This window comes from Grammomys surdaster, unplaced genomic scaffold (assembly GCF_004785775.1).
Source record: "Grammomys surdaster isolate TR1022 unplaced genomic scaffold, NIH_TR_1.0 125548, whole genome shotgun sequence".
Taxonomy (NCBI): domain Eukaryota; kingdom Metazoa; phylum Chordata; class Mammalia; order Rodentia; family Muridae; genus Grammomys; species Grammomys surdaster.
The window spans coordinates 879,293-903,166 of NW_021620397.1; the positions used below are offsets into that span (position 1 = coordinate 879,293).

Here is a 23,874-nt window from a genome sequence, read left to right on the forward strand (position 1 = left end):
TCTTAAATTAGACAGTTCTAGTAATTGTCCAGTCTTCCTGGTCTTGTTAAAAATTTATTTCTATTATTATTTGGGTGGGGGAGGGTTAGAGTATAAGTAAAACATTTTTTCTTCCCTTTCTCCCCTACAAACTCTCCCCTGTATAATCCCTGTCCACCCTCCTTCACATTCGCGACTTCCTTTTTCATTCATTGTAACTGCATGCATAATGTATTCCTAAAAATGGCCTGCTCGGTTTGTAGGATGTTACTTGGAGGTGTGTTTTGTTTGCAGGGCTGGCCATGTGGTACTGAATGCTCAGTTGATGTGCTCTTCCCTGAGGAAGGCCACCTCTCTCACTCCCAGCTTTAGTCAGTTGCCCATCGTTTTGTGTAGCACTGAGGCCTCATGGGCTTTCCCACTTCACCAAGTCCATCGGTGCCATCCTTGGCCAACTCACATTTGGGCTATGATGTTGCTGAGACTTTGTGGATGTGGCTTCCTACATTATTACCAGGTATACAGTCATGGCTGGTTTTGTGTGCCAACTTGACACAAGCTGCAGTTATCACAGAGAAAGGAGCCTCCCTAGAGAAAATGCCTCCATGAGATCCAGATGTAAGGTATTTTCTCAATTAGTGATCAAGGGTGGGAGGACCCATTCTGAGTGGTGCCATCCCTGGGCTGGTGGTCCTGGGTTCTATAAGAAAGCAAGCTGAGCAAGCCAGGGGAAGCAAGCCAGTAAGCAGCACTCCTCCATGGCCTCTGCATCAGCTCCTGCCTCCAAGTTCCTGCCCTGTGTGAGTTCCAGTCCTGACTTCCTTTAATGAGGAACAGCAATGTGGAAGTGTAAGCTGAATAGACCCTTTCCTCCCCAACTTCCTTCTTGGTCATGATGTTCTGTGCAGGAATAGAAACTCTGACTAAGACACCAGGAGACACAGTCTCACAGCAAACTCCCTGATCTGGCTCCTACAATCCTTTTCTCTCTCTAATGCAATGTTTCCTGAGTCTTAGGTGTGGGAATGTTTTGTAGGTATATCCACTGGGACTGGGCTCCCCTCAGCTGTGATGCCCATGGATCATAATGAACAGCATAGCACAATGACCCTAATGGAGCAGGAGTGGCACACATACCTTGGCGGTAATCAACTGTTCTCCAATTGGATTTAAGACCTACACAACAAGAAAGAGCATGCCTGGTGCTGGAAACTTAGCTAAGTATACAGTGCTAATGAAGTCATGGTTATTGGAGGATGATCTATTGTTTTTTAAATTATGTGTCGCTTGTATATTCCTGTGAGGGTATGTCCACGTTTGTTGTTGTAATTATTTAAACCCGGCCTCTGGCTCAAGCCAACCATCTAAGCTGTGGCGGCTCTGCCTAGCTCATCTGCCATGTTCTGTGGCCAGAGGCCACGTTCGTGCAGCAGCTAGAACCGGCCCAGCAGAAACACCAGCCCTGCCACCCATGAGACACCAGCATGGGAGATGGCTCTGCCAATCTTCCACACTGTCTCCGCAAGGCTGGGCAGTGCCCAGACCATTCCACCATCCACGCAGGCCCAGTAAGAGAATGAGACTCTAATTCTTATAGATTAATCAAAGGCTTTATATGTTTGATAATGATTAATAACAAGATGCCCATACAAAGAGAGTTGTATCCCAATTAGCTAACCTAACTATAAGTTTATAGGTTGTTCCCCATGAGTGCTCTTCATACCTGTGTGTTTCTCCATCCTCCTACATCTCTACCCTCTCTAGCTCCTCCTCTTCCTCTCCTAACTCCTCCTCTTCCTCTCCTAACTCCTCCCACCTTAGCTCCTCCTACACATGTTAGTGCAGGTGACTGCAGAAGCCAGTGGCATCAGATCCTCTGAAGCTGTACTTTCAAACAGCTGTGAACCGCCTGGTGTGGGCGCTGGGACAGGAGGCCCCATCAGGTGGAAGAGCAGCAAGTTCTCTGAACTGCTGAGTCATCTCTCCAGCCTCTTCTTTCTCATTTTTAATTAATATCTTTCCCTTTTTATATCTATCCATTAGTGCAATAGAGACTTGCAGATACCGGAAGATAACTTTCAGAACTTATCTTAAACTGCACACTCACATATACGGTGCACCTATGCATATATACACATGCACATATACATTTCTGTTAACTCATTTTTGTTCTTGAATACAAACCCCAAGAGAGTAGGATTCTTGACTCGATAAATGTCCCCGCATATGGCAAAGCACCCGTGACACTACACTGCTTTAGGAACAATCATTGGATGAGGGGATTATTGATTGATTGGATTATTGAGTATATTGATAAACAAGCTACAAACATGAGAATTAATTATTAAATGACTAATACACATATATACACATGACAAAAATACTCAGAGGAGAAGAGGCTATCAGCTTGAGGCAGGGGATATGGAAGGGATTGGAAGGAGAATACTTGGGAGGGGCTGGAAGGAGGAGAGACGGGAGGAACCTATAAAAGGAGGGTCTCTATGCCCAGATCAATTATCTCAATACCATTTCAATAATCTCGCTATTTTTCTGGGCCTTACGACCTTAGTTATAAAGTTAGAATCTTGAATTGTATTTATACCTGGGAGTTTTCTTGGTCTAACAACCATAAGATTATGGTGACAAATATCCCATGTAAATATCATAACAAAATGTATTTAAAAATGTATTTAAAATGTTTATTCATTCTGACTATTTCTTCAAATTTTGTGGGTTTTTTTTTTCTTACCTAAAGTGGCTCTTCCCATAACAAGACTTTGTTATAAGTTGTGGCTCAGCCTATCTTTCACAAAGACCCTTTCTCTAGTCCCAGATTGAAGGTTGGTCTGTGACTATTTCTAACTTTATAAGGTGTGATGGTTCAAAGGGAATGATGCCCGTAGACTCATGTATTTGATTGCACAGTCCCCAGTTGGTGGAACTGTTGGGGAAGGATTAGAAGGTGTGGCCTTGTCAGAGAAGGTGTGTCACTAGGGGTGGGCTTCGAAGTTTCAGAAGACTCAGGCCATTCTCAGTGTGCCCTCTTTCTGCTTCTGACTTGTGGGTCAAGTCATGAGCTTTCAACTGCTGCTTTAGAGACCCATCACCATCATAGACTCTCGCCCCTCTGGAACCATAAACCAAGTTAAATTCTTTCTTTCATAATTTGCCACAATAATAACTACGTTTTTATCACAATAATAGAAAAGAAACTAATACAGAAGGTAATTTATGCTGACACTTTCCTTACTAATAACTGACAGGCTAAGTACCAATTTCAGTTACAGTCCATAAGCAATCCTTGTAATACAAGGATTGGAAAGATGGCTCAGTACTTGAGAGTATTTACTGCTCTGTTAAAGGACCTAGCTTCAGTTCCCAGCACCCACGTGGCAACTGACAATCAATCACCTGTAACTCCAGTTCCAGGAGATCTGGCACCCTCTTCTGGGCTCCACAGGCACCAGACATTCAAATGGTACTTTCGCATAGTAGACAAAACACTCATACACATAAATAAAAATAAATATACATCAGATTTTTTTTAAAAAAAAAAGGAATTGTAATTCAGATCAGAACAGTTTAATCTGCTTTGTTTTTTTTTTCAACAAAACAGTGAATCAAATATACAAAAACATAGATATGTCAACTCTTTTTCGAACAAGTTTAAATGGTATCTTCTTCTTTAATGAGAGGGTGACCACAGAGACTGTTTGATAGGTAAAGATGCCAGCTGCCAAGCCTGGTGACCTGAGTTTGATTCCTGGGATTCACATTGTGGAAAGAGAGTGCCAAAACCTGTTAGGTTGTCCTCTGATCAAATACACACACACACACACACACAAAAAAAAATATATATATAAAATTTTTATAAGGCAGCATTTCAGGGGGAAGGGCTAAAAAGTGCAAGCTTGAGAAGATGATTTGACACTCAGCAACCAGGCGTACCTGTAATCCCGACGCTTACAAAGGAGAAACAAGAGAATCCCTAGACCTCATTGGCCAGCCAGGCTAACCACATTGGCGAGCTCCAGGTTGAGTGAACAGCCCTGTTTCAAGAAGAGAAGGCAAGCCACTGAGAAAGACATCTGACACCGACCTCCACCCTGCGAGGAAACCTGACCTGTGGACACACATGCACACACATGTGCACGCAGAGAGAAATAAATATATCAACGAATATAAGAAGTTGAGATTTAGTATATACCAACCTTTTTGAAATTCAGTTCTTAAGACAAAGGAAGAAAATACAAAGTATCTGCAAATTGCCACTCTCCTCCTTTGATCTTGCCTTCATATTTGAAACATCCCTAACCTTCGGGAAAAGAGGCCTATTTATTCCTATTACCATATATACTCTGCAGCCTGCATTATCATATGATTACCAAAAAAAAATCCCATTCATGCATGTATTTTCTTCCCCACTCTGCCACTTGCTAAACATAAAATTTAAAAAAGAAATAATAGACTTACACAGAAGGAGACTATCTGAATTCATCCAATATAATTAATGTTTTTATGAGGCTTTGTCATTAATCAGAAAATCAGACGATTGCATTGTTCAATACCCACCAAGCATTTAGCATCTAATTAGTCTTATATTGATGTTCTACAAAGGAAACCAAGTGTGCTCTACAACCAGGGCCTCTACATAAACTCTTCCCGTCGCGCTCCCAAGAAACCTATTTCTTACAACCCAGAGAGCCCAAGAGAGATTTTTGTAAGATAAATGCCATACAACATTATTCCCCTGAATTTAAATCCCAAGGGAAAAAATTGTCCACATTTGTTTATGAGTTGTGCTTTTTCCCCCCTTTATTCAATTTGGCTTAATAAATATTTGAGCTTATAATGTGAGTTCTTCGAATTATCTTAAACACTGATCCTTTATTTCACTACTTAAGAGATGATCACTTTCGTCAAATAGAATGGAAAAATCAAAGAGAGATACTATGAGAAAGCTGAGACTCATTCAAAGGGTGTTATGGATACTATAGTGCGATTCTAATGATACAATTCTGAATTTGAGAAGTAGAGAAAAACAGGTCGTGGTTGGCATTTCCAGATACAGATACTTTGAACCAAGACAATTCTATAATCAGCATCATGTTAAGCCAAAAAAAAAAAAAAAGGAAAGAAGAAGAAGAAGAAGAAGAAGAAGAAGAAGAAGAAGAATTTTTTCAGTTTGATGGAGATGCCATATACATGGTTTAAAACTCTGCTCCAGGGACTAGAGAGACAATTCAGTGACTCAGCGCACTGGCTGCTGTTTCAGAGGACCTGGGATTAGTTTCTAGCACCCACCTGGAAGCTCATAACCAACCATCTGTAGCTCCAGTTTCAGGGGATCTGATGCCCTCTTCTGGGCAACCTGGGGAACTTCATTTCCTGCTCAGGATACATGGACATACATGCAAGCAAAAAACAACAAAACAAAAAACAAACCACTGATACACGTAAAATAGTAAACAAATCTTTGTTCTAAAGTGGAAATTTAAAAGCTGTCTGGTCCTCCTCACTCCACTTATTTAAGGAAAGCTATTTTAGCACTAAAGTAGTATCCTCTGGAATTTCTATGCGGGCTACAAGAGATAATTGATGACAGTTATTTACTATGGTGCTTGCCGTGGTGACAGTGTTAAGGTTTAAATTTTCAAAAGCCTATAGATCTCCGTGGAAAGCAAAGGCCACAGTGAAGGTCTTCTTCCCTCACGGCATGTCTGTTCAAGACACCTATGAAGATTCGAGGCCCCAGTGCGCAGAATGCCCCTGGGTTAACAAGGAACACAAAACTCAAAGATTCACCCCCTTTTTTTCCCCTGGATTCCTTCCTGATGTCTTCATCAGCTTCCCCAGGAGGCAGCTCACAGCCACAAGGACTGTGAGACTAGACTGTGTCGAACTGGACAAGAAATCAGAAAACAAAAATAACTCTTTCTGAAGGCACTGAGAACGTTAGAGGTTTGTTTTCCACGTTATTTTTCCTTGAGGCTCCTAGGGTATTTTTACACACTAGTGTACAGGCTGCAGCTGACACCTTCTGAATGGATCCCAAACCTGTACTCTAAGCCGCAGTCTCTTCCCAGTCTCCACAACTCACTTCCGTCTCCTCTCAGCTGTCCCCAGGACAAGCTCCAGCCCCAGCTCAGACTCCTAAGGCTTAAAATGTTAGCGATTGTCTTCATCTAGGGAGAACACAGTCGCCTTGGAGCTACTATGTGGTAAGAGAGTGATGTATAAGCCAAGATTCACTGTGAATCTCTCCTCTCCCACTGCCCCCTCCACCCAATACAGGACCTTCTGAAGTGTCACAGGAGGATGGACCTAGAAGGAGACATATAGCACATAGGGTCTGAAGGCAGCATAGAGGTCACTGAAGAATGTTACAGTCTTATCAAGAACGGTTCCAGGTGTAAACTAGACAAACAGACAGCTCTGCTCTGACATGACAGACAGAGGCACTGTGAAGAACTGTTGATTGTTGGAATTTTTTTTACTCTATTTTGAAAATTGACAAGTAAACCTACTATATTTCATAAACACTGGCCAGACACACACGACTCCTGGTGAGAAACAAAGACCGTTGTTACTCATCACAGCTATATACAGGTCACATTTGAGTGAAGTCTGCCTGTCTGAAGCCCCACGGCTATGACGCCTCGCCTTGTTTGTTGGTGCCACACCCAAGGAATGATGAACTATGGGGAACTATGGTCATTAAAATGGGCAACAAGCAGATCTCCTCCAGCCTTGAGGGAAGAGATATTTTTATTATGCCAGAGAGTGGCGATGCTGTCTTCCAACACTGATCAACACTTTTGTTTTGTAGCATTCTTAAATGTGTCGTGGAATAAAAGAATATCAGTTTACCTGACAGATCTATGGGAATTGTCTTTAACAGTCCCTGGAACTCATGAGTTATAGGACTATTTTTCTCTGTGAAATTAGAAAGAACCTTCATCACTAACTGGGGTATTTTATAATACCAAGTCAAATTATGTACATTAAACTCTTTTGTAAATAAGACAGTACTGTACGTAGTTATTCCTTCTGCTTCTGGAAATTATTTGTTGTAGAAACAAAAGGAAAAGAAGTTCAAATATCAGAGTAGAAAAATTAAACATCCCTTAATAAAACATTTATTAAACACCTCACTGAAGGTTAGACTTTGTAAGACACAGTGGAGAATCAGACATGTTGCTTGGCCTCAAGAACTTCATAGCCTATCAAGTCAATACCAAAAGCAAATGAACCTGACTTTAAAATAATCAAAATAGCTAAACAGACATTTCTGAAAAGAAGATAGATAAGTGGCCAATAGGTATACGAAAGTGGATCCATTGTCATAGAAATAAAAATCAAAACCAAAATGAGATACCATTTGTCTCCTTTAGAATGGCTATCATTAAAACATATTTTTAAAAAATTAAATAACACACTGGCAAGTGTAGGGAGAAAAAGAGATTGCTCTCATGCTATTGGCAAGAACGCAGATTGTCACGGCCATTGCACAAAACAGTGTAGAGGCTCCTCAAAAAAATTAAAAATAGAACCATCGTGAGATCCAGCACTCCCACTACTGTTTGTCCAGCCAAAGGAAATAAAATCACTATATTGAAGAGACATCTGCGTATTCAGTGTCATCATTGACAATAGCAAGATATAGCATCGATCTAAGCACCCATCAGCGAACAAACGAGTTTAAAACGTGGAAGAAACACACAGCGGAAGTCGTTCTTTGAAAACCTTACAGCTTTGGAGAAGATGTGCCAAGTGAGGTAAAGGAGGGGTTCAAACACCACTGCACAGTCCCATGCAAAGGTGGGATCAAAACCCGTTGGCCTCCCAGAATGAAGAGTGGCTACCAGAGACCAGGAAGGGGAGGAGCAGAGAGGACAGGAAGTGATTGGCCATGACAGAAGAAGCCTCTGTGTTCCGTTTCTGTGGTGAGTTCTCCTAGAATCAAATTCTAAATGTTTCAAAATAGCTAGAAAAGGGGAGGTTTTAAATGTTCTCACTACAAATTACAACTACTTAACATGAATATATAATTGTGCTGATTCGATGATTATATAATGTATGAACATATCAAAATATCTCAGATACCCTTGTAGATCTGTGTGATTATGTGTCGATTGAAATAGCCATAAAAAGTCTGATTTTTTTTTTAATTCACCAGCATTGTTAAGAAAGGATGGAGAAGATTAGAGAGGAGTTTATCTGCTAGGACAATGCCAGAAACTTCAACTGTTTGTCTTTAGGGTCTCAAATGGAGAAAGGAATAAAAAAACGGGGTTAAAAAAAATCACCTGAAACTGATAGGCACTAGATAGGAGTGAGCCCTGCTATTCTGTTGTATTCTATATTGTATTGTTTCTACAGCTGGTTTTTGTTTTTTTAATGTGTGTGTCAAGATAGCTACAAGAAAGCATGTTTCAGATCCCTACCACAGAAGAATTATAAAAGGAGGAGTTAATGGGTCTCCTTATTAGTTTGATTTGGTCATTACACTTATACAGGTATTGGATGGCACACTGTGACTCCCAAAAACATGTATAAAATGATACCTCAGCTAAAATATAAGCTGCTTACAAAATTAGTTTCACAATGCAAACTTTCAGTTTGGACAAAGGCCTTGATAGAAACTTCTTATTCCTGGAGAGAATTCTACCCAGAACAGAGGAGGAAGCCTACTTTGACACAGTAGATGAATACTCATCTCTCCTCTTCAGTCTAGCTTTGGTTGTTATTTTACAATAAATTTATTCTGAGTCTAGAGTCTTACCTCTGAAGGGATGATTAGCTCTTTCCTTTGTATAAAATTGCTAGCTGCAACAGCTTCCCCCCCCCCACCCCTATCTTCCCTCATCTGGCCTCCTACCTAATACCTCTTCCTGGTCATATCCTTCCAAATCTGATGTAAATTTCACAAAATACAAAGGGATAAACTAGCCATGAGCTCTGGGGTCTGCTTAAACACTGTATGTAATCAGGTACCAGGAAAGGGCATCAGGCCAGGGAAGCACTGCTCATTCAGTCTTCCCAGGAGTGTGACAGACAGACTCTGCTCTGAGATAAAACTCACCTATGTGCAGTAAACTCTATTAATTCGGTTATTCGTTTTAAAAATCATTCTAAGATTCTCAATACTATCTTATCAGAACTGAGTCAGGAGAGAAAAACAGATAGATGTTCTTCAGTAAGTTCTACATAACCTCATAATCTTAAATTTAACGATATAAATTTCAATGTTTTTAGACAATGCTGGGAGAGAGAAAGGTCCATTCAATTTAAAGTCTGCCATCAAAACCATTCAACTCCATAAAATACACTTTATACCCCAAGGAATGAAGCTATCATAATACATAGCTATAAAGCAAGCATTTAAACAAAACTAAAAAATATTCAGCTTTAAATTTTACTATATAAATAATTGACATTTTAGATTTTATTAAATATACTACTTTTCTTAATAATCAAATATAAGCTGTTTTAATTTTTTTGGAATTTTCTGGCATGTAAAGGCTTTATTTAACCTAGAATGGCTAATGCAAAATCAATAAATATCTGAAAGCATGTTGTCCGTGCTAAATAGAATTCTGAATTATAACAACAAAATGTTCCAGCATCATTGAAACCAAGAGCAATGACAATACAGTGTGTATTTATCAACAAAGTTTTTTTAAAAAATAGTATCTGATTCATGAAAATGGTGACTCCATATGTAAGGACAAGAGGGTTTCAATTCCCTAATGAGTGATGAGTCAAACTAGCGGCAAAATCAATCAAAATACATTCCATATATGGCTAACCAACATTTAAATTTGGCATTGACAAATGCTGTTCAATGTTTTTAATTTATATAACAGCAGGACCCCAGGCATATGTCGTCTCTGAAGCTCCAGGCTATATTAAATTATATAAAGAATGTCATTTGTCGTCGGCGTACTTATTTCCTTTTTTCTCCGTTACCCTTTATATACAAATAAATATTTTTAACTTATAGCTACATGTTGTAATATTTCATTAATTCTTTGAGAATTGTGTAGTTTGAGCATGTCAAGAAGCCTCGGCCCTTTCCTTCCCACACTCTCCACGCTCCCAGCCCTTCCTATCCAACTTTAAAATTCAGCAGTAACAGTTTTTTAAAAGATGTACTTATTTATTTATTTTATATGAGTACCCTGCAGCTGTCTGCAGACACACCAGAAGAGGGCATCAGATCCCGTTACAGATGGTTGTGAGCCACCATGTGGTTGCTGGGAACGGAACTCCGGACCTCTGGAAGAACAGTCAGCGCCCTTAACCACTGAGCCATCTCTCCAGCCAATAGAAGTAACGTTTTAAAAATCAACTTAGACATGGAAAGCACATACATTCATTCACATGCACATGCAAATTCACACACACACACATACGTGCATTTTCAGAATAAATGAAAGTTATTCCCCAAATGTTCCCTCACACATTAAAGAGGTGTTCAAAAGCTATTCCCTAATCAATATGTAGTAATAGTCACCCTCCCATTGAGTTTACTATCTATTATTACCAAATGCCATTCTAAACCCTGGAAATCAAAGAAATAAGCTGTAGACACGCTTGCCCCCAGTGCTTACAGTTCAGTGGATTCGATAATGTGAATCTACCCGTTGTTCAGCTGTCAACAGAGCTATTTCTACAAATTAGAACCTTACAAACATTTAGAAGAAGGAAGTGAATAACACTTAACATATAAACGCTGAACACTGTATTAATCATATAGCATAGAACAAATTGTTCTATGCGCTTAGACCGGCATATCTAAATCCAGTATCATCTTACGATCGGTTTATCACCATACAGAACCAAAATAATTCCCAGAGTCCTGATAAGATAGATGATGAAACGCTATACCAAGTGATCCAAGCTTGTGACGTGAGACCTACATACACATTAGACGACAGGCAAGCCCGTGAGCTGTGGTGCTTTCCGGCATTAGCATATCTGGCTTAGGAAACAAAACGGTACTACCACACAAAGACGAAAAATTCAAAGTCACTAAATTGTGAAGTATGTTGTCTTTCATCCTAAAGAAACCACTTTAGGACAGTTATTTAAAACAACAAAGCAGGGCTACTTGTTGGGAAGGAAGGAGGCAGTTGATGCTTGCTCCGTGTTTGAGACAAGAATAGAACCCTGCAGCCCAGGCTATCCTCACATTAGGCTAGCCTCATGCTCCCTGTGATCTGCCTCCTGCTGTGGCCGCTCTCTAGAAATGTGAGCCACCGCATTCAACTCAAAGCATTGTTTACAAAGAGATGGATACTTTCCGGCAGCAGCCAAGAGAGCGCAGGATGAAAATCAGTCTTTAAAAATCCACCTCCGCACCTACTCACAGAGCCATTCAAGCAGAACCAGAACCCGGACAGTGTGGCCAAATCTTGACAACTAAGCTTTAAATGAAAAGTTGGCGGTGACTCTCGAAATTCCAAAAGATCTAAAACTCTAAAATGCTTCTTGTATGATAGAATAAACCTAATGATAGAATTTAGCAGAATGATTTGGTTATGAGATAAATAAACTCTTTTTATTTTCAAATTGTAAGAAATCGTCTGTGTAGGAAGAACTGACCGTTTCCAGCTTGTGTTTTGAGGGAATAGCATGTTTTCTGAATAGAAGGCTAGAAAAGTGTCCAGACACTCATTAATTCTGTGCTCACAGAATCTCCGAGCAAAGAGCAAAGCGCTGAGTCATCGGGTTCATCCTGCCGACCAGGGGAGGAGCCTGTCAGGAGGCGAGAGCTGCAGTCCACTTTCCTCAATGCCTGGAACAATAATATTCTGTGGTAAATACTCTCCAAAGCCTCACAACCTAAATTGGACTCCACCAATGAACAGTTCTATCCTTGCCTGGGAAGTTGTTGGAAACAGAGATTCTAAAGCCCTGTTTCAGGATTCACAGCAAATTTCTCCATGTGACTTGTCTCCACACGTAGAAGTTTAAGAGACAGTGAACTAAGACAGAACATAGCACAGAACCCCACAGCCCATAAGTGTTTAGGATTAACGTAAACTCCTGTATACCAAGTACATCTCTGGAGACTCTAAGAGGTTGGACAGGGAGCCTACCAGAGCCACTCAGACACAGTTTGTAGCCAACTGAAAGTCTTTTATTCTATCCTGCTGGGGTTGCACTCAGGTATTCAGGTCTTAAATGCAACACCAAGTCTCCAGAGTACAGAGTTTTTAAGGCAGAAATCATGTCCTGGGGTCTACCTCAGCAGTCGCAGGGAAGGCTGGAATAGGGAGATAAACTTCCTATAAGCAAACAATTTAACAGAAGCTAAGATGAGCAGTTGCTGAGGGGTAGGGTTCAACTGAAGTGGAGAGCCCTCCCCGACCCTCACGCAGTGTTCTGAGCAAGCAAGCAGTTTAACAGAAGCTAAGTTGTAAGTTAACCAGGGCATGTTGACGTTGAGTTCCTAGAAGACAGGTAGTTTTCCATGGAAATCTCCGTTGAGGAGATTAAATTCAAGTTAAACCTGAAATGGCCTCAGTAAGAATACAAGACGTAGGAATGTCTGCACTGTCTTGCCCTGTCTCCAGGGCACCAGCTTCAGAGTGAGTTTATCATTAAATATATACAGCCGTTCAAAGAAATAAAACTAAATCCTGGGGCTACATCATTGAGTACGTGTCCTCATTCACTGAGTGTGTGTTTCTTATTCTGTCTCTCCCGCTGGTCCTCTCCCAGCCAACCGCAGTCTACACGTAGGTCATGGCTGGAGATGACTGAAGAGTCAGGACACGTCTCCCTGACGTGTCTTGTCCATATACCCCCATGGCACACTCATGGTCCTCCACACGCAGACAGCCTATAGATGCGTCTCTCGACTAAGGAGTGATTTCAAATTTGAATTCACCGTCATCGTCTATAACTCTGGAACCTTCACATTGAGAGGGTCTTCCCATCTAAGTTCTACTCTCAGAGTCAAACAAGCCGTTCCATCATGGCAGCCTGTCAGTGCCAGATCTCCACCGTCTCAGGGGTTGGCCAGCATCTCCATGATTCTGTAAGGTTTCTGCAGTACTGCCATGTGTCATCTTCCACTCAGTCTCTTCCATTCATTCTTATTCCCAGCCTGACTCTCTTTTAGGCATTTGAATTCGCATTCCCTCAGAGAAGGTTGAGGCCGTGCCATACCTCCGATGGAAAGTCACTCAACGCGTGTAATTCAAGAAAGGAACTGGCTCTGCGAGTCACTCCCTTGACTGGTGGGTTTTGTGAGCTGTAAGCAATCGACAGCACTCCCTCCTTCCTTTTACACACACAGTACACTATTTTCCCTTCACCATTCACCCTGGCTCGGACATTTTGATTATTTTAATTAGTTCTTTTCAGGTCTGTTCTTGATGATTAAAAATAAGAATGACCAGCAGAAAGCAGGTACGGAACAGTACGTTGCCTTTTTTCTTTCCTTTCCTTTTCTTATTGAGATAAAGCAATAACACAGACAAGGCTTGCGATTCACATCATAAATGTCGGTGGCCCCCAAAAAAAACGTGATATAATAAAGCCTGAATCCTCACTGTGGTATTTGGAGGTGGAGTTTGTTAGCTAATTAAGTCAGAAGAATAGAGCACCCATGAATAAAGTATTCCCTATAATGGAGGCATAATTTAGTCTCTCTCTCTCTCTCTCTCTCCCTCTCCCTCCCTCTCCCTCTCCCTCTCCCTCTCCCTCTCCCTCTCCCTCTTTCTCTCCCTTTCTCGTTCACTCTTTGTTCCTTTCTCCCATCTATCCCTTCTTCTCTCCTCTTCTTTGAGGAAGGTAGCTGACTTCACCAGAAAACAGACCAGGTCTGCTGGCCCTCTGCTTTTGAAACCCCCGTTTCTGGACCCACGAAAAATAAACATTTGCACACAAGCCTCCTGGTCAGTGGTACTTTTGTTATGGCAAAACCAACTGGCAGTGTTAAGCAAACACTTACCGAATAAACGGACTTTTCTAAGGGTTATCACAGGTTTTAATTTACAATCTTTGAATAAATGTATCTAATAATTATATAACACGTGAAGATTTACTTGTTAAACCTATTTCTACTTGGGTCGATCAAATCAAGCCACTTTATGTGAGTGACGGTGAGAACAAGCCGTAGATGAGGAAGTCGTGACTTTACAAGCCTGAAACCCACTTCCTATCACAACGGATTTTACAATGAAAAGTGCACCAGAAGACTGAGACACTTAAACAAACCAAGTCATGAGATTTAACCTGATTCAGTGTTATGACCCCGAGTCTATTGTCTTTAGCCAGGACCACCACCATCATCATCATCACCACCATCACCATCATCACCACCATCACCATCATCACCATCATCAACAGCAACAACTCGAATTGTCTTGCAAGCTCAACCTTCAGAGATGTTGCTGAAGAACTCAGGCAGGGAGGTGATCCTCTCACTACCCCACAGTTACCTATTGTTCAAGTCGCATAAACCATCTCCTGCTCTCTTGCCACTGGCCCACACAAGTTTTGGTTTTGTTTTGTTTTTTTTAAATCCATCTGTCTCCACATTTTGGTGGGGGTGGGGGGGTAAGAGTCACTTTTTTTTCTCTTTTGTCTATTTTTTTTTATACTCCAGATTTTATCCCCCCCTCTCCCAGTCCACCGTCCGACTGTTCCACATCCCATACCTCCTTCCAGACCTCCTATCTCCATCCCTACCCCCCACCCAATCAAACCTCTAAACTCCCTGGGGCCTCCAGTCTCTTGAGGGTTAGGTGCATCTTCTCTGACTAAACACAGACCCTACAGTCCTCTGCTGTATCTGTGTTGGGTGCTTCATATCAGTTTGTGTATGCTGCTTGGTTGGTGGTCCAGTGTCTGAGAGATCTCAGGAGTCCAGGTTAATTGAGACTGCTGGTCCTCCTACAGGGTCGCCCTCCTCCTCAGCTTATTCCAGTTTTTCCCTAATTCAACCACAGGAGTCACCAGCTTCTGTCCATTAGTTGGGTGTAAATATCGCATCTGACTCTTTCAGCTGCTCATTTGGTCATCCGGATGTGCTCATGATAGGTTCCTTTGTGTGAGTGTTCCATAACCTCACAATAGTGTCAGGCCTTGGGCCTCCCCTTGAGCTGGATCCCACTCTGTGCCTGTGGCTAGACCTTCTTTTCCTCAGGCCCTTCTCCATTTCCATCCCTGCAGTTCTTTCAGACAGGAACAATTATGGGTCAGAGTTTTGACTGTGGGATGGCAACCCTATCCCTCACCTGATGCCCTGTCTTCCTGCTGGAGGTGGGCTCTACAAGTTCCCTCTCCCCACTGTTGGGCATTTCATCTAAGGTCCCTCCCTTTGAGTCCTGAGAGTCTCTCGCCTCCCAGGTCTCTGGAACATTCTGGAGGGTGCCCCCATCCTCCTACCTCCCGAGGTTGCCTGTTTCCATTCTTCCTGCTGGTCCTCAGGGCTTCAGTCCTGTTCCCTCCCCCAATTCCCACACAAGTTTTATAATGTTTACATGCATGCTCTGTCTCCTAAGCAAAACAAAACGGCAGGCTAACGGATGGTCACCACTTAGCCAATGATGTGAGGCCCAACTATGTCTTAAAAATAACAAAGTCTGAAATTTGACCCAATTCTAAGCATAAATTTATAAACTCACCAATTATGGGTGCAAAGAGTTTCAGAAGAGAGTTGTTTGTAATAACAGTAAACATGTATGTTAGCCAGAGATAGTTACCATTTAACATTCTAAGAGCTAACCTCCACCCACTCGACCCCCAAAATACCTAAGTTAAATTTGTTCATTGAACTTGAGTTCCCCAAATCAGGCATCTGTTTTCTAGCTTAAGAAGCGCCGAAGCCTTTCCCCTTCCCTCCTCCCGTTGGCCTCTCAATCGCCTCACTGAAATATAGAAATGCCGCCTGCTTCCTCCCCGCACCTACATCATAAAAAAAGAACTAAAGTTACAGCTTTTTCACTCAATTTAACTCCAAACTTCTGAAGGACAGCACAAACAAAGCTTGACCCTATTGCTGTCACAAAGTCCACTGGCCCTTTCTCAGAAGGAATCTGAACTCTCTGGCACCAACAGATTTGAGTGGCTATTCACCATAGACCTATAACAAGGTAGGAACAGAAATAACACTCAGGCATGTCTCCCTTAAATAAGATCATACTATGTGGTGCTCCTATGGGAACAAGACTACCCATGAGTCAACACAGAGTATATATTAATTATATTATACTATATTATACTATATTATGTTATGTTATGTTGTGTCATACTACATTATATTACATTATATTTTACGTATGTGTGTTATTTTCCTCCAGTGTTTTGAAATGACCACTTCTGAATTCTCACCTGACAGAAACAGTCACACAATTATTCCATTACTGCGTAACACTCTATCATTTCAGAAAGGTCCCCTCTCAAGGAAAATATTCTAGAAAAAGTCTGTTGTCACACAGCTAACGTGTTGCTAGTTAGCTTCTGACACACGCACACGCACACACACACACACACACACACACACACAGAGCCTTTCCAGTTGCATGTCCAGTACACAAAGACAAAGACTATAAATCCAGGACAAAACAAGTGGCAGCAAACAATCCACCTTGCCTTTCTTACTAGAGGGTGCTTTTATAATAGAGCAAGCATACCATGGATGTTATGAGGTATGAGTACTAGAAGGGGGTAAGCATATTTACTTATTGAATATTTAAGTACAATTTTCATTGTACTTCTCCCCTCCAAAAAAAAAAAAAAAGACATTTTAAAAAGACAAGGAGCTAAGCCATAAATGAAATACCACCAGGGAAGCGTTTGTACATAAAGAGGATAATTTTAAATTATAGGGTTTTTTGTTTGCTCTAGAAAGAATCTGTCTCCTCACAGTCTAGCCCATTGTGACTTGAAACTTGGTTATAGAACACAAATCTGCTGTCCCCAAACCTTCCATCTACCATCCACTATGAATATGTGCATATATTTGTTCACAAAGAGAAGCCTAATTCACCAAAGAAAGCAAAGTGTTGTTCTGGACGATTAAACTCAACCATAAACTCCCTGTGCAGCAATGGGAAGCCATAGGCAACTGATACTGCAAACCAGAAGGTTTGGAATCTTTGCATGGCCCTTAAAGGGCAATGCAGTTGCCTTCCCAAGTGCAAGCAATTATACACTGACTAGTTCATAGGGAGGAAAATACATAAATGTGAAAATATTTAGTGAAACAAGCTTTGTCATCAAAAGCTACTTCGAACTCTCTGTTTCACATGTATGGTTTTATTCTGTGAAGCCTATGGGTTAAGAACCAGCATGTCTGGTTGGTGGTCGCCATTTTACCAAGTGCAGACTTTGCCGTCATAGCCATTGCTAGAATGCAACATTGTTGCATTATTGAGTCTCTCGGTAAGGAGTTTCCATAATCTACTGCATAGAGAAAGAAATACAGATACAATTTTAATTGAATGACTACATGTGCTTTTGCTAGGGGAATGGGAAATGTACCTTTGCTAAACTGGCCATTCGGGGGGAGTCATAAAGCAATTACGGCTGCTGTGGAGTAATTTAGGAGACTGGAAGAAGTGAGATAATATAGGCAAGGATACTCTGATTCCTTGCTTCATAGGGTTCATGGTGAACAAACCAGAAGGCTGTCCTTCGAGCGTGCGTCTCCACTGTTCATCTGATTTTTCAGCACACTAAGGTCTGTCTCTTCTGATGCCAATGCCAATCAATTGCCGAACTGACACTGAGTCAGGGAATGGCCTGTTGCAGGCTATTCAAGGAGATCCAACAAACGCACGTGATATACACATTGAGAATGGGTGAATTTTAGAAACGGAACACAAGCTGACAGCATGATATCAGCGTAGCTGATTTGTAACTACCGTCTATAAATCACAACAATATGCTTCTATGTGACTAGAAAGACTTGCCATGGGACTGTGGAGAAATATGCTTAATAAAGTAATGTGCAGATGTGTCCTATGCTCTAAAATGTGTTGGAATTCTCACTGTGGCTGTCAACCAATGCTAAGGAAGATGTCCCTACACACAGTGAAAAACTGACTTTTATGTTCTGAGTTTGTAATTTAGTCAACAAAAGTATCTCAAAAAAACAAAAAGAACATATGTGTTATGTGTAACAATGGGTCAAAGTGTGAAACTCAACTATAAATTATCTTGTTAAACTATAAATGCAATTGTGCTATAGGTCAAGTCATATAAATTAGTGGAAACCTAGATATCGAAAAATAAAGACCTTTAATAAAGTTGTCTTGCCTCCTTTAACACAAAATCAATATATTACCTGCATTTCATGAAAACATTTGCATATATAGGTATATAGAGATTGTATAGAAACATAAAGCACAAGAAATATATTTAAATTCTTTCTTCATATTCTAATAAGCATAGTCATTTCTCTTAAATGTTTTATAAGAAACAGAAGCAGAAGACAGAACTGAGCAGTTTTACTTTGTGAGGAGAACTGAAACACGACTCTGAATGGATATAGTCAAACCTTCAGAAAACTATGTAGCGTGTCAGGATCCTGTGACAACTGAAAAACAGAAGCAAACTTCTAGGAGTGTTTGCTAAATCCTGGCTGTCTATAACCCATTTCAGACCACACTCCAAACTCCATAAGGAGATTGCTGGTAACTGGTAAGCCCATCTTCTCTTTATCAATGAAATGTTCAAATAGCTTAATATGTTCAGATAGCGTTCCAAAGAATTTCCCAACAAAATGGCAAATTCTGAGTCCTATCCTGAGTCATCACAAAACCAGTGACTAAGAAGTAAGCCGCATCCTGTGAAACACTGTGCCAGCCAGCGGCCCAGAAATGACGTTGATTCAGCTGCCTTGGCCTTCATAACCAGCAGCAGTTGGTATTAATGAATTTCTTCTCTCTGTTTTGATGGAGTCCTGTTAGGAACAGATTGATGGATTGCATTTGTAAATATGCCCAGAGCATAGATGGAGGCGGACTACCCTGGATGTTTATTTTACCGCACTGTATAGTTTTTCGCCAAAGGAAACAAAACTGCATGACGTGGTAAAGTTCCTTGTGTCTACTTGAATTTTCAGTGAAGAAAACAGCTGCAGAATAAGCTACCTAATGAGGCCTCTCTAATGAAGTACCACGAAATGAACAGTAGAGGCGCTGTGATTACTTCGGCTTTTCAAATACAGCACAAGTAACCAACAACATTTCGGAAAGCCCCTCCTTCGGGACGTTATTATAAATCTTACTAGTACATTTCAATCAGTTTGCAATTGCTGAACTCAAACATGCTCAAACAGAACCAGTTTTTTTAGGGCCATGATAAGAAGTGCCAGGTAAATGCTGGAGAGTCACAGATCACCCATCCTGGCCAGGGTGATCCAAAAACTCACCTTGTCACTGAATCAACCTTAAGACGTACTTTGTGCATTTCCATATGAAAACTCCATTTAATACAGCCATCAAGATACTGTGTTATAGACACTAAATCCAGGACTACCAAATCTTTCTGATGAGACATGAAACAGTTTCTCTAAAATGTTACATCACCCCAAAAGTTTCAGCACTTTATAAATTTTTAAAAGGGGGAAAGTGGCTATGTCTAGAAATAGACCTTTCTCTACAGCTGTGTTGTCACATTTTATAACTTGGTGGTTAGTAAATACTATAATGCAGATAATGTAGTGTCTACGAAGAGTGTATCCACGTCGACTCAAGTCCACAATGTCTTTTCTCTCCGGTTTGTCACTGTTCAAGTAACTAACGTTCCTCTGATTCAGAATCACACATGTATACACACATACTCAGAACCCTCACACACAACTTAGAGCACTATGTAGGTTTTTGCTTTGACACAAAGGTTTCCTGATTCCTCTTTAAGAAACATACGTCAAATAGCACTGCCTGTAAATGAGAAGTGAAGCATAGTAACCCACTGTTTTTAAAGGCAAGAAAAATAACCAAGACTTTGATCAGTCTTTTGAATGCCATTTTGAATAAAGCAATGCTAAAACTGTGTCTGCCTCTTACAAGGCTGCCCATGCTTAAGTACTGTTAGCAGTAACAGTCTTTCTCAGAATTGTAAGCATGAAAATAATACAGTCCAGTTGTTTGCACTGAAAATTGGGGAAATTAGAATAAAATAGGCTTTGTTGTGGTTACTGATGGCCTGTAAGTGGTTACTGATAGCTTTTAAAAATAAAGACTCTAAAAAGGTCACGATCCAAACATCGGACTTGAGAGATCCAGAACAACATGAATTAGGAAAAAGAGACAAACACGTCTGATCTGTTATTGAAAATGTACAATGTTGGGTGCCGGTTTTGAGACTGTAAAGGACTCATTAGTCTTGGGCATAGATGCACAAACATGCAGAGAGTAAATACGATATCCCTCATGCTCTGATCCTTTAAAACATCACATGTAGTTTTAATCTTCTTTGCCAGTAATCTCCTTTATTACTTCACATGGAAACCTTGAATTAATTACTCAACTGTCTTACCTTGCCTAATAGAGCAGTTTAAAGGTGCTAATTGATAACTGTAGGAAGGTGGGTGTCTAAAGCAATCTGACTGGGCAGACAGGAACCAGATAATTACCAGCCAGTCCACAGTCATTGACATTCACCCTATCCTGAGAAGGCCCTGGGACACTAAGTGATTTTGGGGGATGCTCTTCATTGGGGGGGGGGGGGCGGCGACTTAGGTTCGGAGACTGAGATGAGCTTTTGTTTCTTTGTTTTTAAGCCCACGGAGGACTTTGATATTCAAGGGGAAATTTCACAGTCACAAAAGGAGGATGGTTCATCCTTTCTCTTATTGGCAGGGGATGAACTCACCAAGCACAGGATGAGGAGAAGCTGGTCACTGTAGTAACTACACATTCAATTCCCAAGGCTTCAGGCAATTGTTTAACACTGGCCACGCAGCGGAATACTGAGCAGGAGGAAAGGCATGGTCTCCCCGGGGCTCTTAGAGAGCCTGTGGACCCGCATCCAGAGGAGACCGGATGGCTCAGTCCGCAGCTCCAGAAGAAATAGAGCTACAGACCTCAAACTTTGCCTCTGCAAAAGCACTTCCTGTAAATGTGACATCGCCGACTAATCGCCAAGAGTCATCCATCGCCTGAAGAAAACACCTCTTGGTAGACACCTAGCCTTTTAGAAGGAGGAGGGGACAGCAAAGCAGGTAGGCAGAAAAATCTGTGCTACTGGCAAGATGTAGAAGTCATCTACCCCGGAAAGAAACGACAAACCATTAGTCGTGTACCCCACCCCTCACCCCGAACTGTGCTGCTTTTTTTTTCCTGAACGCTGTTCATTAAACAATACTTTACGAAAGCTCTCTTGAAGTGGCCTTTACAAAAAAAAGCTGTTTCATTCGGTAAGAACCAGTCTGTTCCCAGAGCTAAATAAACCTTTAAGCGGGTGAGGCTCCGGAACTTATGAACGTGATTCTTCGTGGAAAAATAGTTAAGAGGTGGAGGAGTCAATAGCTTCGTGGAAACGCCCACCGTCTGCAGACAGGCCTGGGAATTAACTAGTCCGAAGTGGACAGAAAGTAGGCATTCCAGACAAGAGCCCTTTCCGTGCACCATCAATCCTCCCTGATTTCTCCCTTGATTGCGACCCCCAACTGCTTATGAAAAGTCTCAAATGCTCACCAGCAAGGACTGGTGAGGGATCCAATTAAACCCCATTTCGGTCCTTGCCTAAGTCTCTCCCCTTCTGAAATAAGATGGACCCTGTTCCCCACCACCACCCCCACTCCAAACCTCCTGCCATGGCTCTGTCCCCCTCCGGGTGTCCCCCTTCCCAGCCCCTGTCCTCATGGTCTGCGGGGGTTGTGGGGAGGCGACAGGACGCGGGCTGCGGGACCGCATCTACCCTCATCTCGGCCTCCTGGGACGAGCCGGTTTCTGCCCCGGGCCCAGTTGGTAGCCGAGGGAAGAGACGTACCCGTGAGGGCTGCGGGGTCGCGCAGTCCCCGCACGGCCACTGTGGTCCCCAAAGCCCGAAGGCTCCCGAAGGCGCGGCTCACACCTTACCTGCAGCCGGGCGTCCCGGTGGCGGCAGCACCTAGCGATGGTCCTGTAGCTTCCGCGGGCCGACGCCAGCCTCACCGCTCCTGCATCGCTTCCGAGATGCCGGTCCGCTGGCACCATCCAGGGGCATAGGGACCCAAAGTCCGCCGGTGTGTGCTCGCGGAGGGCGAGCGAGTGTGGCCCTGCGTGCGCGCGTGTGAGTGCCGCCTCCTCCGAAGGCTAAAGGGGGCTCGGCAGTGTCTTCATACAAGCTGGGGTTCCCCCCTCCCCGAAACAAGAGGAAGGTGCAGCGCGCGAGGCCGGTCCTTGGGCTCGGCTCTTTGTCAAAGTAATCGGAAGGTTCGTGGACCGAAGGGGAGAGCTAAAGTCTCCGCAGCCCCCGGCGGCGCCCGCGGTCGCCCGCTGTCCCCAGCGATGCGCTCGCTGCGCGCGGTGCGCTCGGCTCCCGGGACTGCGAGGATCCAGGCGGGCTCCAGCCACCGGCGCTCTTATTCCATCTCCGATTTGTTTGCTTTGAGCGGCGAGCGAGGACTTTTTCCTCTCGCCCCGCGTCGTCTCTCCCTTGCGCGCTCACACGTTTTCCCCCCCTCTCTCCCGCCCTCCCCCGGGTTCTCTAGGGAAAGGCAATTGGACGCGGTGATTCACCTTCAGCAGAGCAGCCTCGCACTCCTCGAGTTCCCCAGCTCTCCCAGGTCTGCAGGCTCCGGGGTGGAGCGGTTCTGAGCAGGCTCGCCCGGGGCTGTGCGCTCAACCGGCGTCCTCCCCGTGAGACGCCCGCGTTCCCGCAGCTCGCACTGGGGTCCCGCGGGTGCCCTGACTGACACCTGGGCGCCGTCGAGTCGCGTCCACTTAGCAGCAACTCCCCGCCAGCGGCAGCCCCTCGATCCCGCCTTCCCGTGCAGCCGGTCGAGCTCCTCGCAGCCCACCCGCCGCCACTCTGTGCATCGTGTGCTCCAAGGGAGGGAACCCTCTGCTGTCCCCACAGTCACGAGCGCGCCGGCACCTTCACCACCGTGGAGGTGCGAGTTCCAGCAGCAGACACAAGCGAGCAGGTGTCGCCTGTGTCACTTCGCCAAAGGCGGGAGTGAGAAAGAACAGGACAAGGGGAGGGGCCGGAGGAAACAAATCCAGATCACCAGAAGAAAAAGAAGCCAAAAATAAAAAAAAAAAGCAATCAAAGCTTCTCCCTCTCTGAGTCCCACCGCAAGCCTCTGTACTGTTAAAATACACTAGAGATAATGTTAGAAAGTCACCCCAACGGGCAGAGCCCTGCTGGTCCACCCTAGACCCCTGTTCCACTCAGCTGGCTGGCCGTTGGGAGCGACTGGCCCCACTGTACAAAACCCAGAGAAGGCAGGCAGAGATGGGTTCTGACACTCCAGGCTGACTTAAGCAGTAAAATGGGACGGCTGGACCTGGAGGCTTTGACTCCCTCCGTCTCCCTCCCAGTTCTGTCAGCAGCGGCTGCAGAGGCTGAGAGCAAACCCCCTTCCTGCAGAAAAACAGTAAAAGACGACAGCGAACGCTACAAATGCTGGACTATGTCTCCCTCTAGCGGCAAATCTGGATTGGAACGCTTGGCCGGTTATCGCTGGGACTCCACAAAATGAAATTTTTCCACAAAAGAAAAAAGAAAATACTATCCGATTTCAGGGAATATTGAATTTCTACAACTAACAAATTCTGACAGGCTCAAAGGTATGAGGGTTTTTTTAATACAATACCATGATAGCATATTCATTCCTGAATGAGTATCCTGACTACAGAAATTTCATAGCAGGAGCCTAGAAGGTCATGTCCTTAAGGTTTGGCCAAATTGCGTCTTGGTTTAAGCTGTGAGCATAAG

The 23,874-nt window shown here is 43.0% G+C and overlaps 1 protein-coding gene across 3 annotated transcripts in view; it reads right to left on the reverse strand.

Annotated features, from left to right (window-relative positions):
* Window positions 1–23,468, reverse strand: part of Tafa2 (TAFA chemokine like family member 2) — a 449,137-nt gene extending 425,669 nt beyond the window's left edge. For all 3 annotated transcript variants that reach the window (XR_003713839.1, XM_028786552.1, XM_028786550.1), the window contains exon 1: window positions 22,032–23,468. The gene's annotated coding sequence lies outside the window, so the exon portion shown is untranslated. The remainder of the gene's footprint in view (window positions 1–22,031) is intronic.
* Window positions 23,469–23,874: the final 406 nt, after the last annotated feature.